Source organism: Leptidea sinapis, chromosome 20, assembly GCF_905404315.1.
Source record: "Leptidea sinapis chromosome 20, ilLepSina1.1, whole genome shotgun sequence".
Taxonomy (NCBI): Eukaryota; Metazoa; Arthropoda; class Insecta; order Lepidoptera; family Pieridae; genus Leptidea; species Leptidea sinapis.
This window is the reverse complement of record NC_066284.1, coordinates 3,892,092-3,905,312: the sequence shown is the minus strand read 5'-3', so window position 1 is coordinate 3,905,312 and position 13,221 is coordinate 3,892,092. Positions and strand designations below refer to the sequence as shown.

Sequence of the window (13,221 nt, the reverse complement as noted above, 5' to 3'; positions counted from 1 at the left end):
AGTGACACGTTATTGTTTTGAACATTAATTTCTAGGATCATGTTGTAAAAGGATATACGTAGGTCACAATAAAAGTTTTGCGTAACTTAAAAAAACATGTTATAACCAAAATATTATGTTTATTGCTTCTCAAATTACTCTCCTTTATATTTTAAACATTTTTTCATGCGATCGAACCGTTTTTTAAAACAGGAGGATCACAGATCCGAAGGAATGTTTTCTACGTGCTGATTGAACACTATCACTGCCTCTTCGGAATTGGTAAATGTGAAATAAAACCTCTCATTAAATCTTTGATTTTGGGGATAATACAGAAATCACTGGGTGCTAGATTGGTGCTATGTGTAGGATGGGTGACGAGTTGTACTTTTTCGGAAGCTAAAAATGACTTAGTTTTGTTGGCCGTGTGTGAAGAGCAATGTCATGATGTAGGAGAACGCGGCTTTTTGGTCGTCATTCGCGAACTATTTTTAACTTCCTGGGTAAACAAATGGTAGAATACCACTCGGCATTAACACTCTTTTGATCTTCAAGCGTAATTGTGCAGATGGGGGTCCCATCTGCAAAATTACGCTACTATAGCTGAGAAAAAAATGCGATAAATTTTACCAACGTTTCTCGCCGGCCTCACATTTGTTGGCCTGTTCTCATGTCAAGATAGCATTTTTTTCAGGTTTAGAGCATTAGAATGTCCTTGGTCGTACTTCATAAGCATCTGTGAGCACCATTCCACGCGACCCCGCTTCTGCTCCGTCAGTTCATGAGGGATCCAACGACAACAAAGTTTCCGAACTTTCAATTATTTTTCGAGTAAAATTTTCTGACTTTGGCTCATACCAATCACTATTTAGTCCTCGAATTGTCTGATAGGTAATCCAAGGATTTTCTTCAATTAGCCGCTTAGCAGTAGCCACATTATTTTCGTTGACGGCAGATGCAGGCCGCCCTTCACGAAATTCGTCATGTAAAGAAACCCGAACTCTCTTAAATTCAGCAAACCAACCAACCCAAAAGCATTTTCAAGACAAGCGGCACAGTCTTGCGGAGAGAGAAAACTTTAAGAATCATAAAAAATTATATCTCTTAAATCCGTTCGACTTAATTCCATTTTCGTTGCGTACGTAGAACTGTGATGTATGATAAAAAACAATTGACAAATGATTTCCCACCAATTGTTTTTTTTATTAGTAAGAAGGTTTCAAAAAATATAACATTCGAAATTCAAATAGTTCCAATTAGCTAGAAGTGCAAAACATTTAGTGTGCCCCATGTACATTCGCCCAACAAAAGAATTACTAACTCGACTTAACCGAATAGGAGGCATAACACTCTATGTACAATTCTACATTATCAATAATATATTGAGATTAATCTCTAGTTAAAATATATTTCTTTAATTTTTTGTTGAAATGATTCTATAATATTATATTGTCAGTAAATAATACATTTATATTATACGTAGCCATATATAGTCACAATTCTATTTTGGCAAATGATTGTACGGGTTTAGTGATCTGTTCATCACCGCACACCAGATGATTCATAGGAATTCTTAATTAAATAACTTATAACAATAATTTGAATGAAGTGTTAAACAAAATATTGATTGTCTGGCACAACGTGGGTATGAAGCCGTGGGCCATTTTCAAGATACTTTAAAAGCTAACGTCGTTTTCCCTCAAATATATTGTGTGACGGGAACGATGGCCAGTCTATTTTTTTTATGTTAATAAGGAACGAGACGAGCAGGGTAGCTCATGGTAATTTATACGCCCTACCCATTACAATGCAGTGCCACTCAGGATTATTGAAAAACCCAAAAATTCTGAGCGGCAATACAATTGCGCTCGTCACCTTGAGACATAAGACGATAAGTCTTATTTACCCAGTAATTTTACTAGCTACGGCGCTCTTCAGATCGAAACACAGTAATGTTTACACATTACTTCTTCACGGCAGAAATAGGAATAGAAATTGCAATAGAATAGAATAATTCCATACGCCAAGTCGTGAATGAGTGCTGGTTAATTAAGTATAGCATGTCGATGACCTGCTATAGTTAATAAATTATTGTATTAGTTTGATGGGATTAGTAATTATGACAGTAATCACGACAGTCCTGTTCATAAAGCATCCTTACACAAACAATGAATTCAAGCTGTAAAGATCCATGCATCCAATATGCGATAATTTTTGTTAATTGTACCTACAGTTGATTATTATGAAATATTTCATATTTAAAACGTTTTTTAACTTGATTCCCGTATTGGATGTAGCACCTTACAAACTAATTTGTAGTGTATATTGTATGATGCTTATGAAGTACGACCAAGGACATTCTAATGCTCTAAACCCGAAAAAAATGCTATCTTGAAATGAGAACAGGCCAACAAATGTGAGGCCGGCGAGAAACGTTGGTAAAATTTATCGCATTTTTTTCTCAGCTATAGTAGCGGGACAATTACGCTTATTATAACAAGTTTTTTTAAGTTACGCAAAACTTTTATTGTGACCTACGTATATCCTTTTGCAACATAATCCTAGAAATTAATTTTCAAAACAGTAACGTGTCACTGTATTCAAAAGAATTGTTCAAAAACGTTAATGTGGTAATAACCACGTCATGTTATTACATAAATGACTTTCTTTAATTATACCAAAGATTGGAAATGGTTGGACCGCCCCAAGGCAATTAATTAATAAAATTTATTGTACGATATAACATTGTTACGATATTTTTATGAAAAAAAAATGAAAGAAGTCCGATGAGTTTCTTGCCCCCGTAGGGTGATTACGATTCTCGCGACAGGAGTAAATCTCGCGAGCATTGCTGTCAAAAGTCACTATCACTAAAGTATGATTCCAACTGATTAATTTGTTTTCATTTAATGCTGTCCTATCGCGAGTGGCTACTGTCGCGTTGCTATCGCGTTGCTGTCGTGTTGCTGTCGCGTTGCTATCGTCTTGCTGTCGCGTTGCTGTCGCTACTGCTATGCTTACATAATCAGCCTGCAGTTCCTCTCAGGTGTGAAGAATACTTTTTGGAATGGGTTTGAAATCCTATTCTGAATAAACATATTATGTATTTACCTGCAAAAGGTACTAATTCTCTGTGAATAGATTACTTCTAAGAAAGTAGAGTATAACTACAGGTAACTACTAAGTTCTATTAGTTGTAAGTCTCACGCTAGAGACCTTGTTGTATTATGTAAACATTGTAAGTATCAATTGAAACCGACACGTTCAACCCGCATGGCGAAGGCACACCTAACGGCTTTCGCTTTCGTAAACAATAACAGTACACGGTACAACGTTCAAGAACAATTAAATGATTTATCAAAGTCAAAGCCTAAATTCAATGTGGCTTGAGAGACCTTTTTAGCCCCACCGTAATCATTTTCTTTAGTAGGCAATGATTTTGACATAGATCATTTATACGTCTCGATACAGTGAGACAGCTGTGAGAACGTCGAAAAAATAGAGTTTAGAACTAACCTCTATTTTGTGTCATACAATTTGCCAGTGTAAGACTAGCTTGTCACGCATACTAAACTAATATTCCTGGTCTGTTTTTATTGTAGGATGCCGGCTAGATTATGGCGCCGTTGTGGAACCCATAATCTAGCCGGCATCCTGTGCAAAGAAGCCTTCCACTGGTAAAAAGAGTGTTTTAAAATGGTTGTAATATACACTACAAATTAGTTTGTAAGGTGCTACATCCAATACGGGAATCAAGTTAAAAAACGTTTTAAATATGAAATATTTCATGATAATCAACTGTAGGTACAATTAACAAAAATTATCGCATATTGGATGCATGGATCTTTACAGCTTCAATTCATTGTTTGTGTAAGGATGCTTTGTGAACAGGACTGTCGTGATTACTGTCATAATTACTAATCCCATCAAACTAATACAATGATTTATTAACTATAGCAGGTCATCGACATGCTATAGTTAATTAACCAGCACTCATTCACGACTTGGCGTATGGAATTATTCTATTCTATTGCAATTTCTATTCCTATTTCTGCCATGAAGAAGTAATGTGTAAACATTACTGTGTTTCGATCTGAAGATCGCCGTAGCTAGTAAAATTACTGGGTAAATAAGACTTATCGTCTTATGTCTCAAGGTGACGAGCGCAATTGTATTGCCGCTCAGAATTTTTGAGTTTTTCAATAATTCTGAAGAATTTCATCGATCTCACGGACTTATAATGCGACTAAATAATAATAATTATATAACCTACTAATTATAATAATAATATAACAATAAATCATTCTTATATACGATACTACTTTATAGTTTAAAAAACGAAAACTGGAGTTTTGATGGAGCCGAGTTCAAATAGCCGTATACCACGCAATAAGCTGGCATTTAAAAAAAAAATCACGGTAACAAATAACAACGTGACACTCGATTCGTATTGACCGCGAAAACTGCTTAGGGGCCTCGTCGATGCGCATGTTTGTGTGAGTGTGTCATTTCGAACGTTTGTAGGGAGTTTCCATACTGGTACATATGTCTACTGTGGTATTAGTTACCAACTAAAGTAGGAATAAATGATTTTGATACTTTTCCTATTTTTTTTTATTATAATTCCTTACCGCTTCTTATGTAGGTAATGGTTTTGTTTTTTCAATTTCTTACTGAGACATGAGTTCTATGGTATTTTACTGCATAGGTATTATTTAAAATTGTCACTTTAGCGTACAAAGGGATCATAATATTATAAGAACCTAGAGTATTGAAGGGGTAAAAATTACCTACAGTGGAAGAACAATATTAATGAAAATCACTACGCAGCTGAGGTGAGCATAAAAATAAATATCAAGGTAGAGAAACAGATTTTATTCATTATAATCAAAAGCTGATTCTAACATTTATATTAGAAAGAGAACTACTACTGGAACTATCATTATGCACATATGATCCATGGTTCTAGCTCTTCTATTATTCAATCCCTCGTTTTGTTCTAAACTTCAACATGAAGAATATGCTCTGTCATTGTCGTTCAATGTTCTGGAGTTATACTTTCAAAAGCATCTTTTATGACTGTTTCCATTTGTTAAGATTATCTGAAATACAATATAACATTCAATACTTCTAGTGAACTAAACCAATGAACGCAAATGAACATTACACAGAAACAATAGTCCCTGACTCATGAAAGCCCTTGTCCATCCGATCCAAAAAAGGAGACAGTTCGGATCCGGCAAACTACAGTCCTATTGCTGTTACCTCCCTGCTCTCCAAAATCATAGAGAGCATAATTAGCCGCCAGCTTTTAGTATACCTAGAGGGTCACCAGTTGATCAACGACCGACAATACGGCTTTCGCCATGGTCGGTCGGCAGGTGATCTTCTGGTATACCTAACACATAGAGGAGCGGCGGCTATTGAAAGCAAGGGGAAGGCCTGGCAGTTAGCCTGGATATAGCGAAGGCCTTTGATCGTGTATGGCACAAGGCGCTCCTCTAAAAACTTCAATCATCGCTCGTATCACCGCTCTTCGACAACACTTCCCTTAAAGCCTCGCCTAGTATCGGAATACTGGGTCTCGAAATCTCGAGCGATTGCCAATTCCGTAGCCATCTGAAGGGCAAAGCCAAATTGGCTTCGAAGAAACTGGGCGTCATTAATAGAGCACGACAATACTTCAAGCCGGCCCACATTCTAACGCTCTACAAAGCGCAGGTCCGGCTACATATGGAATGTTGCTGTCATCTCTGGTCTAGCGCACCCCAGTATCAGCTCGATCCATTTGACCACGTGCAACGAAGAGCAGCTCAAATTGTCGGGGACCCAGTGCTCTGTGAACGGCTGGATCACTTCGCTTCATTGTGTGTCTTCTACCGCTATTACGGGGAGTGTTCCGAAGAGCTGTTTAACCTGATTCCTGCCACCGAATTCCATCTTCGCACGACACGCCACAAGTTAGGATATCATCTCCACCACCTGGATGTGTGGCGGTCCTCCACAGTGTGGTTTTCAAGGAGCTTTCTTGCACGTACTACAAAGCTGTGGAATGAACTACCTTGTGCGTTGTTTCCGGGACGATACGACATGGGTACCTTCAAAAAAAGCGCGTACACCTTCCTTAAAGACCGGCAACGCTCCTGTGATTCCTCTGGTGTTGCAAGAGATTGTGGGCGGCGGTGATTACTTAACAACAGGTGACAACGCTCGTTTGGCCTCCTATTCCATAAAAAAAATATTCAAGAAACTCAATTTAAGCAAACTCCGATATGACAGCGAGACACAACAGATTGCTTGACATTGTCATAAGGTCATAATGACATTTTATTTTTTACCTATTGCCATTCCTATAAATGGCTGGGTTCAGCTTTCATTAAAAATTCCACACTCTAAAAAGTTCAGTTTCCATTCTATGTAATTCGTCATTCTTTACTCTTTAGTCCGATCTCACTTTTCAAAGACATTTTTTTTTGGTTCTGTTCGTCCATCTGGACAGGCTTATTCAAAGACAAAGATGTGTATCGAAATTCAAAATGTCAAAAATCAACTTGTGTCGTTCATGCATCCTCTGTGGGTGTTGTTTCTGTAAATTTTCTGAATTTAAAAAAAATAAAGTACAATTTTAATCAAAAGCTATAAATTATGCCATCAGCCCATCAAATCTTAAATGTGGGAATGTCCGAAAACAAGTGATTTTCGTTAAAGGTATTGTTTGTTTACCATTTTATGTCACGTAAGGTAAAATAGTTAATAAACTCCTGTAATTCTACTACACGATATTGTAGAACCAATAACAAAGTCTGATCTTTTCATGAGTATCCATGAACGACTATTCATTAAGAGCTATTTCGCATTCACGTTTCTTCATAAATAATTTAAGAAATTAACAACTCTTAAAGTTACAATAATTATTTTATTAAGATTTAAACAAAATAAAACACTGACTCTGTGATGTTAAAACTTTTATGTTATTCATATGAATATCTTTTAAATTCTTCAAGAATCTTTATTCTAAATATTTTTTTATGTTTCACAACAATTCGAATGGCGCTTGAAGTTCTGTAGGATTAAATCAGCCCAGTTTTATTTTTAATACCATGTTGTTTGGCTGCTATTGGTCCTTAAAGACACTGTTGGCTGAATAGCATAATGTCTGTCATTGTTAATCAAATACTCATTAGACCAATCCTTGACCATTTCAATCATTAAGAACCATCTTTTATTCATTTATTTTTAAAAGCTTCTTGGTATCTTCTTATTTGGTAGTATAACATGGCAATTAAGCAGTGTATTTAGGTAGAAGGAGCATATTAATTTGTGAATTAAACATTTTTTGATCTAGTAAATTTGTTTCATAGTATGAACCATTTTAAGATTTTTTTTGGTTAACATTCAATTTTTTGCTGATTGGTATTTATTTTAAGTAATAAAGGTTATGTGCACAACATTCTTTTTGGTGGTCAATATATTTATCCCCATATTTTACATGTGAAACTTTATATAACTTTTGATGTTTTTTACTTGATCAAGCCAGTATGTCTGAATAAATCTCTATGAAATTTGGCACAAAGATAGATTTATATTCTGGAATAGCTCATAGGCTTCTTTTTACCCCAACAATATATGGTTCCCATGAGATAGTTTTGATTTTTACAGAGCAGGGGTCAATGCGAATCAAAATGGTCAAAATCCATTCAAATGAAGGTGTGGGCTAGTATATTATCATTCAAAAACACATGTTGTTTGTTAATTTATTTACAAATGAAATTTCATACTCTTTTCAGATAATGTGGTTATTTTGGAATATTTAATTATGAAGTAATCCAGCAACAGGATTCATTTAGATTGGAAAATTACAGCTACATAAATTGGATGTTCATAATCCGTACATTCTTTAGGATGATTTAAGGTGCTAAGGTATGTATCACTTATATGATGTACCAAAATGTATTCTGTATCTAGTAGAGGTTTTGATTCATCAGTCTACCCCATTCTACAACAAACCAACATTACCATGGTTCTTCTACATAAATCCAAACTAAAATTATGTTCCTTGCGCGGTTTTTTAGGGTAGATATGACATATGTTCCTTCAAAAATTAGGCGAATGCATTAACTTCTGAATTCCTAGTAGCTTCCCAAGCTGTAGCTAGTGCTTCCATGAAAACCTAAACTAATGAGCATGGACAAGCGCTAACTTTTTAAATACAACAGTAAATGGAAGCCAGCAAAATCTCTATCTCTGTTACAGAAATGTTTGGTTTTCTTTTGCAGTTGTTCATTATATATCTAGTATTATTCTTGAATAGTTGTAAGGAACAGCATTAGTAATAAAGAGTTATACATGTGTTTCAGAGCAGTTTTAGCCCACAAGTCCACAGTGTAGTGGAAGGAAATATAACAAATTCCCTTGAGCCTGGCCTTGGAGGTGTACCCACACCACCAACACAGCAGCAACAGCAGGAGGCTCTGTTCTCACTTACCATCTGCAGCTTACTATGTTGAAGTGATAAATATAAAATCTATTTATATCCTGTGATACTAATGAAAATAACTCAGAATGGGACCAGAACAAACAAAAAGCAGGTGAGGCTTTCCTCAAATTTGTTATTTTTAGAACTAATAGATATTTAAGAAAGGGGTAGAACATATTAATAATAACTTGACATAGGAATGCTGATAACAGAATCCTTCCATCCTTATCAGAAAGAGGACCCTATATATATATATGTATAGAGACAAACTCTGTATGAACATACTAATGCTAAGATACTCTACTTACAAACATTGAGGGATACCAATTATAATTGTCATCTTGCCATAGTGGAAGCCTCTAATGCTAAGGATCTTCAACATACTATCATAATATGATATATACCAAACTGTAAAGTAGGATGGTGAATATTCAGAGAGCAACCAGGTAAACTACCAGCGGGCTCTCGAGGTAAAGTCTTCTTCATCATCCCCTCACTGCTAAGGATGGTGACTCCGTAAACTGTCAACAGCGGACCTTAATCGGTTACGGTTGGTGGCCTGGTTCAGTGCTGTGTTGATGGGGACATACAGATGTTCAGATATGTGTTTCGACCATCTCTTCGGATTTTGGTCTCTCGGTCTTTCCCCCTCTACCTTCCTCGTCTCTATCAATGTCAGCAATGTGTTCGAAATATTTTAGGATTCTGTGTAGGCAAACCTGAGGCAACAGCTGATCTTCTTGAATCCTGAGCTATTTTAAGACAAAGACATTGCGTCAAGTGCGGTGATCTGTCCAAGGAATCATGAGCAGGCGGCACTAACACCACATTTGTCTGCAGGCCCACTGCTTTTAATGCTCATGTCTCTGCCCCATAGATAAATATGGAGAACACAAGGTTTCGGACTAGGTGTAGTGTCTATTTATACTTTGTTGACTTGAGTCATTGCAGTTTAAGCCATGCCTATGCGTCTTCTAATTTCAGGTTTGCAGCTGCCTTTGTTGGTGATAACAGAACCAAAGTATTGAAATTTCTCTACTGTCTCATGGTCCTGCAGTAGCGTGTTTGGCTGTAGAATCTCAAATCGGACTATTATCATTAGCTTTGTTTTGCCCTTGTTATCGGCGAGACCCATGGTCAGGCTAACCCTCTCAAGTCGTTTCATCAGTTCAGCTATGTCGTTTTCAGATGTTTCGAGCACAGTTGTGTCATCTGCATAACGAAGGAGTTGATAATTTTTGTCCTCCTATTTGAATACCACCATCTCAGTCCTATTTGCCATAGATGTTGAGAAGCAGAGGAGAGATGACACAACCTTGTCGAACTCCTTTCTGGAGCTTGAAACAGCTAGATGTGATCTCTCCCAGCGACACCGTGAGTTGCAGAGCACGTCGTTTGCACACGAGTTTCATTATTCCGTTGATTTTCGCTAGTTCGCTGAATTGAAGACAATCAATCTCCTTTATGGAAAGTGCCATATTTTGTATTTTCTCTGTTTTGTGATCTTATATAATATGTTGGTGAATGTTTTCGTAAAAAGTTAGCGTAAAAGCACTGCCACCTAGAAATACGTACGTAACTGAAGCATTTGGATTCGGTGATAAAGAAGGACGCCGTAAACTTAAATCCTGGGTTCCCTATAATAGACTACCCATTTTAATATTAATTAAAAAAACAAACATTCTATTTTACTAAATTACAGCCTTTGGGATTTATGATAACTCATAAATATTTGGCTCATTAGCTTTACATATTATATTGTTATTGAAATGATTTGTAAATCTTGATATAAAAGAGTGGCAATGAGTTTCTTGCTACTTCTTCTTAAGAAAAATATTTTTTTTGACTTTCACAAGTGTCATTTCCGTGACCTACATGAATAAACTGATTTTGATTTGATTTGATTTAACTCTAACTTTTAAAAATCACGTCTTCTAAATGACTGGAGGTCATCTTGAGGCCAACTTCAACATATTTTTCAATATTAAAGATAAAAAGTGTTTCATTATACGGCGTAGCAAACCTTCGTCTATTCCTTCAACTTCTTTACGAATTTTGACCTTCAGTTCCTCGATTGTACTTGGATGACTCGCAAACATTTTGGCTTATAAGTAATATCCCCACAGGAAAATATCGGGTGCCGTTAAGTCGGTGGACCTCTTAACATTTCTTGCAGGACCCTCATTGAGTTTCTAGCGGTATGAGCTGTTACCCCATATTTTTGGAATAGTAAATCATTGTTTATTAATCCTCGTCTATTTAATTCTGGGATGAGAAATGTCTCTAGCATATCAACGTAGCGCTCGGATGTTACTGTTACAGCGCGGTTATTTTCATCCTCAAAAAAATAAGGGCCAATAATACCAAAAGAGCATACTGCACACCACACAACAACTTTTGGATTATGGACGTTCTGTGTAAAGATTTCACGGGGATTTTCATTTGACCAGTATCTAAAATTGTGTTTATTGACCATGCCGTTCAAATAAAAATTTGCTTCGTCGGCCATTAGGAGACTGAATTGCTCCTTAATGTAAATCCAAAAATTCTCGACAAAATGTAAACCTTGCTTCTTTATCTTGATTGTTAAGGTGCTGTGCCATTTGGTATTTATAGGGATGAAATTTTAAATCCCTTTGAAGAATTCGATCTCAGCTTCCCTTCGATATTCCTAGGATAAGGGTTTGTCGATTAGCAGACCTTTTAGGACTTCTCGTAAACGCAATTCTAACTCATTCAAAATTTACTGCTCTTCGACGTCCAGGCTTCTTCAAATTTTGTACAGATTAATTTTCATGCGAATGACGAACCCATAACGTAACAGTTTTACGATATGACGCGTGACCCCTATTGTTGTTTTTAAACTGATGCTGGAATGCACGAATAACTTCTATCGAATTGCTTCTTATGTAAGTTTCTACACAAAACACACGTTGTTGGACTGAGTAATCTATGAAAGTTCAAATGGATGTTGAAATAATATCTCAAAGCAAAAAGTAACAAACTTCTTGTAGATTTTTTTTAATATTTAGATTTTATTAATTTAAAATTTATTTGTCTATTATGGGGAACCCAGTATATGTTTTCGAAAAAATACTCAAACAGATACATCGCCAAGATCCATTAGTTTCAATGTGTACGTACATAAATTCGTAGTTGGCATTTATAATAACAAATAATACTACACTGAAAAACGCTTTATGAGTAACCAATCCGCAGGTGGTTTTTAAAGGCAATGTGCTTGCCATCATACACTCCGAAGTTCCACTTAGTTTCAAATTGAGCTGCTGTGTCTTTCCCCTCTTCTGAGCTGTAGCTGTAAGCTGCAATGAAATTAATCACCATTTAAATTATCTTTCAGGAGTCTTCATTACAATCAAACGAAGAAAACATGAATCCAAATTGCGTTAAACCCGGATCGCAAAAGAAAAAAATTGGCTTGTTATCTAAGCAAGACAGCCTTATTGAAGTAGAGCTCTGTGAAGAGCAAAAAGCGGCTCGCGTTGCTTGGTGCGTCAGAACTCCCGAAAGATTCCACGCAGGATCCTCAAATGCTGCATACAACATCGTATCAGGTGACGAATCCTGGAAATACGCGTACGAACCCTAAACAAAAAACCAGTCACAAGTTTGGGTGTTCGAAAATGAGTTAAAGCCAACAAAAATTGTTCGTTCGTTTGTTGTTTGAGCCAGAAATTCTCCTCAGAAAAAGCTGTGCCCTGCGACAGTGAAGCCGGCCACAGGGGACCGTATAGTTGGCGAAGTTTAGCTTGCCCAACAAACTCTGAAGCTCTCTTAACGAGCAGCTGCCTCGATTTAGTATATTTGTTAGAGGTTTCTTACTCTTAATTTTCCGAGAGGGCAAAGCTATTGTCTGGATCTGAGTGTTCCAGACCAGGCCCAAGTACTCTTAACTCGTGTGGGCTCTGTTACCGATTTTTGGAAATTTATGTGCCAACCCAGTAATTCCAAGATGGCCAGAGTTTCGGCAACCTGCTCAGGTTGCCGAAAGCTATTAGCTTGGAGATATACTAATAGGCGTATGCCCCATGCCCTGAGGATTTTGCACTCACTACTACTTAGAACACTGTTATAAAAAAGTTATTGTGGTTAAAAAGCACTTTTAATTACTTTTTTCTCACTACTTTAAAGTTTTGATGTAACTCAAAAGAATCACATGAACGCAATGGCGCCTGACAGCAAAACTGGCGGTAAAGTGCTTAAAACGTCCTCTGGTGTAAGAAATAGGAAATAATATTCAGACTAAGTAAGGCTGATATTCTCGTCTTTAACAGAATCATAGGACTGCTTCTTCATATCATTGCTGTGTTTTCGAAGACATATAATATCCACACCAACAGATAATACAGTCACCACATCCCACGCCAATATCCACACCAACAGATAATATCCTCACCATTAGTAACGACCACCGCATCCCACACGATCTCATTACCATCAGATACAATCACCTCACTTCCCACAATCTCCACACCACCATATGGTGGTGTGGAGGTTGGACACTGAAGCATCAATTAGAATGTTCTGTCTAGGTTGGGCAACATCCAGGACCGTATTTGGGTTGTCGAATATTAAGTTATCTGGAGTTATATCTGCCAAAATCTCGTTGGTAATATTAGTAATAGAAGTGCTTTGGTTTGACGCTGCCGAATTTCGAGGCGTCTTATACTTAGAATGTGTCCTGATTCTATACTGCGTCTGGCCAATTCAGACTTATGTATTGAGATGACTTTTATAGCTGCGTC

The 13,221-nt window shown here is 36.8% G+C and overlaps 1 long non-coding RNA gene across 2 annotated transcripts; it reads left to right on the top strand.

Moving 5' to 3' along the window:
• Positions 1-6,621: 6,621 nt before the first annotated feature.
• On the top strand, positions 6,622-13,143 carry LOC126970343 (uncharacterized). 2 transcript variants are annotated; one of them, XR_007730609.1, is made up of 4 exons: positions 6,622-6,687; positions 7,767-7,899; positions 8,337-8,567; positions 11,817-13,143. It is a non-coding gene; the product is annotated as an uncharacterized LOC126970343 (long non-coding RNA). The 2 variants fall into 2 exon arrangements; XR_007730608.1 differs by lacking the exon at positions 6,622-6,687 and adding an exon at positions 7,018-7,686.
• The last annotated feature ends 78 nt before the right edge of the window (positions 13,144-13,221 follow it).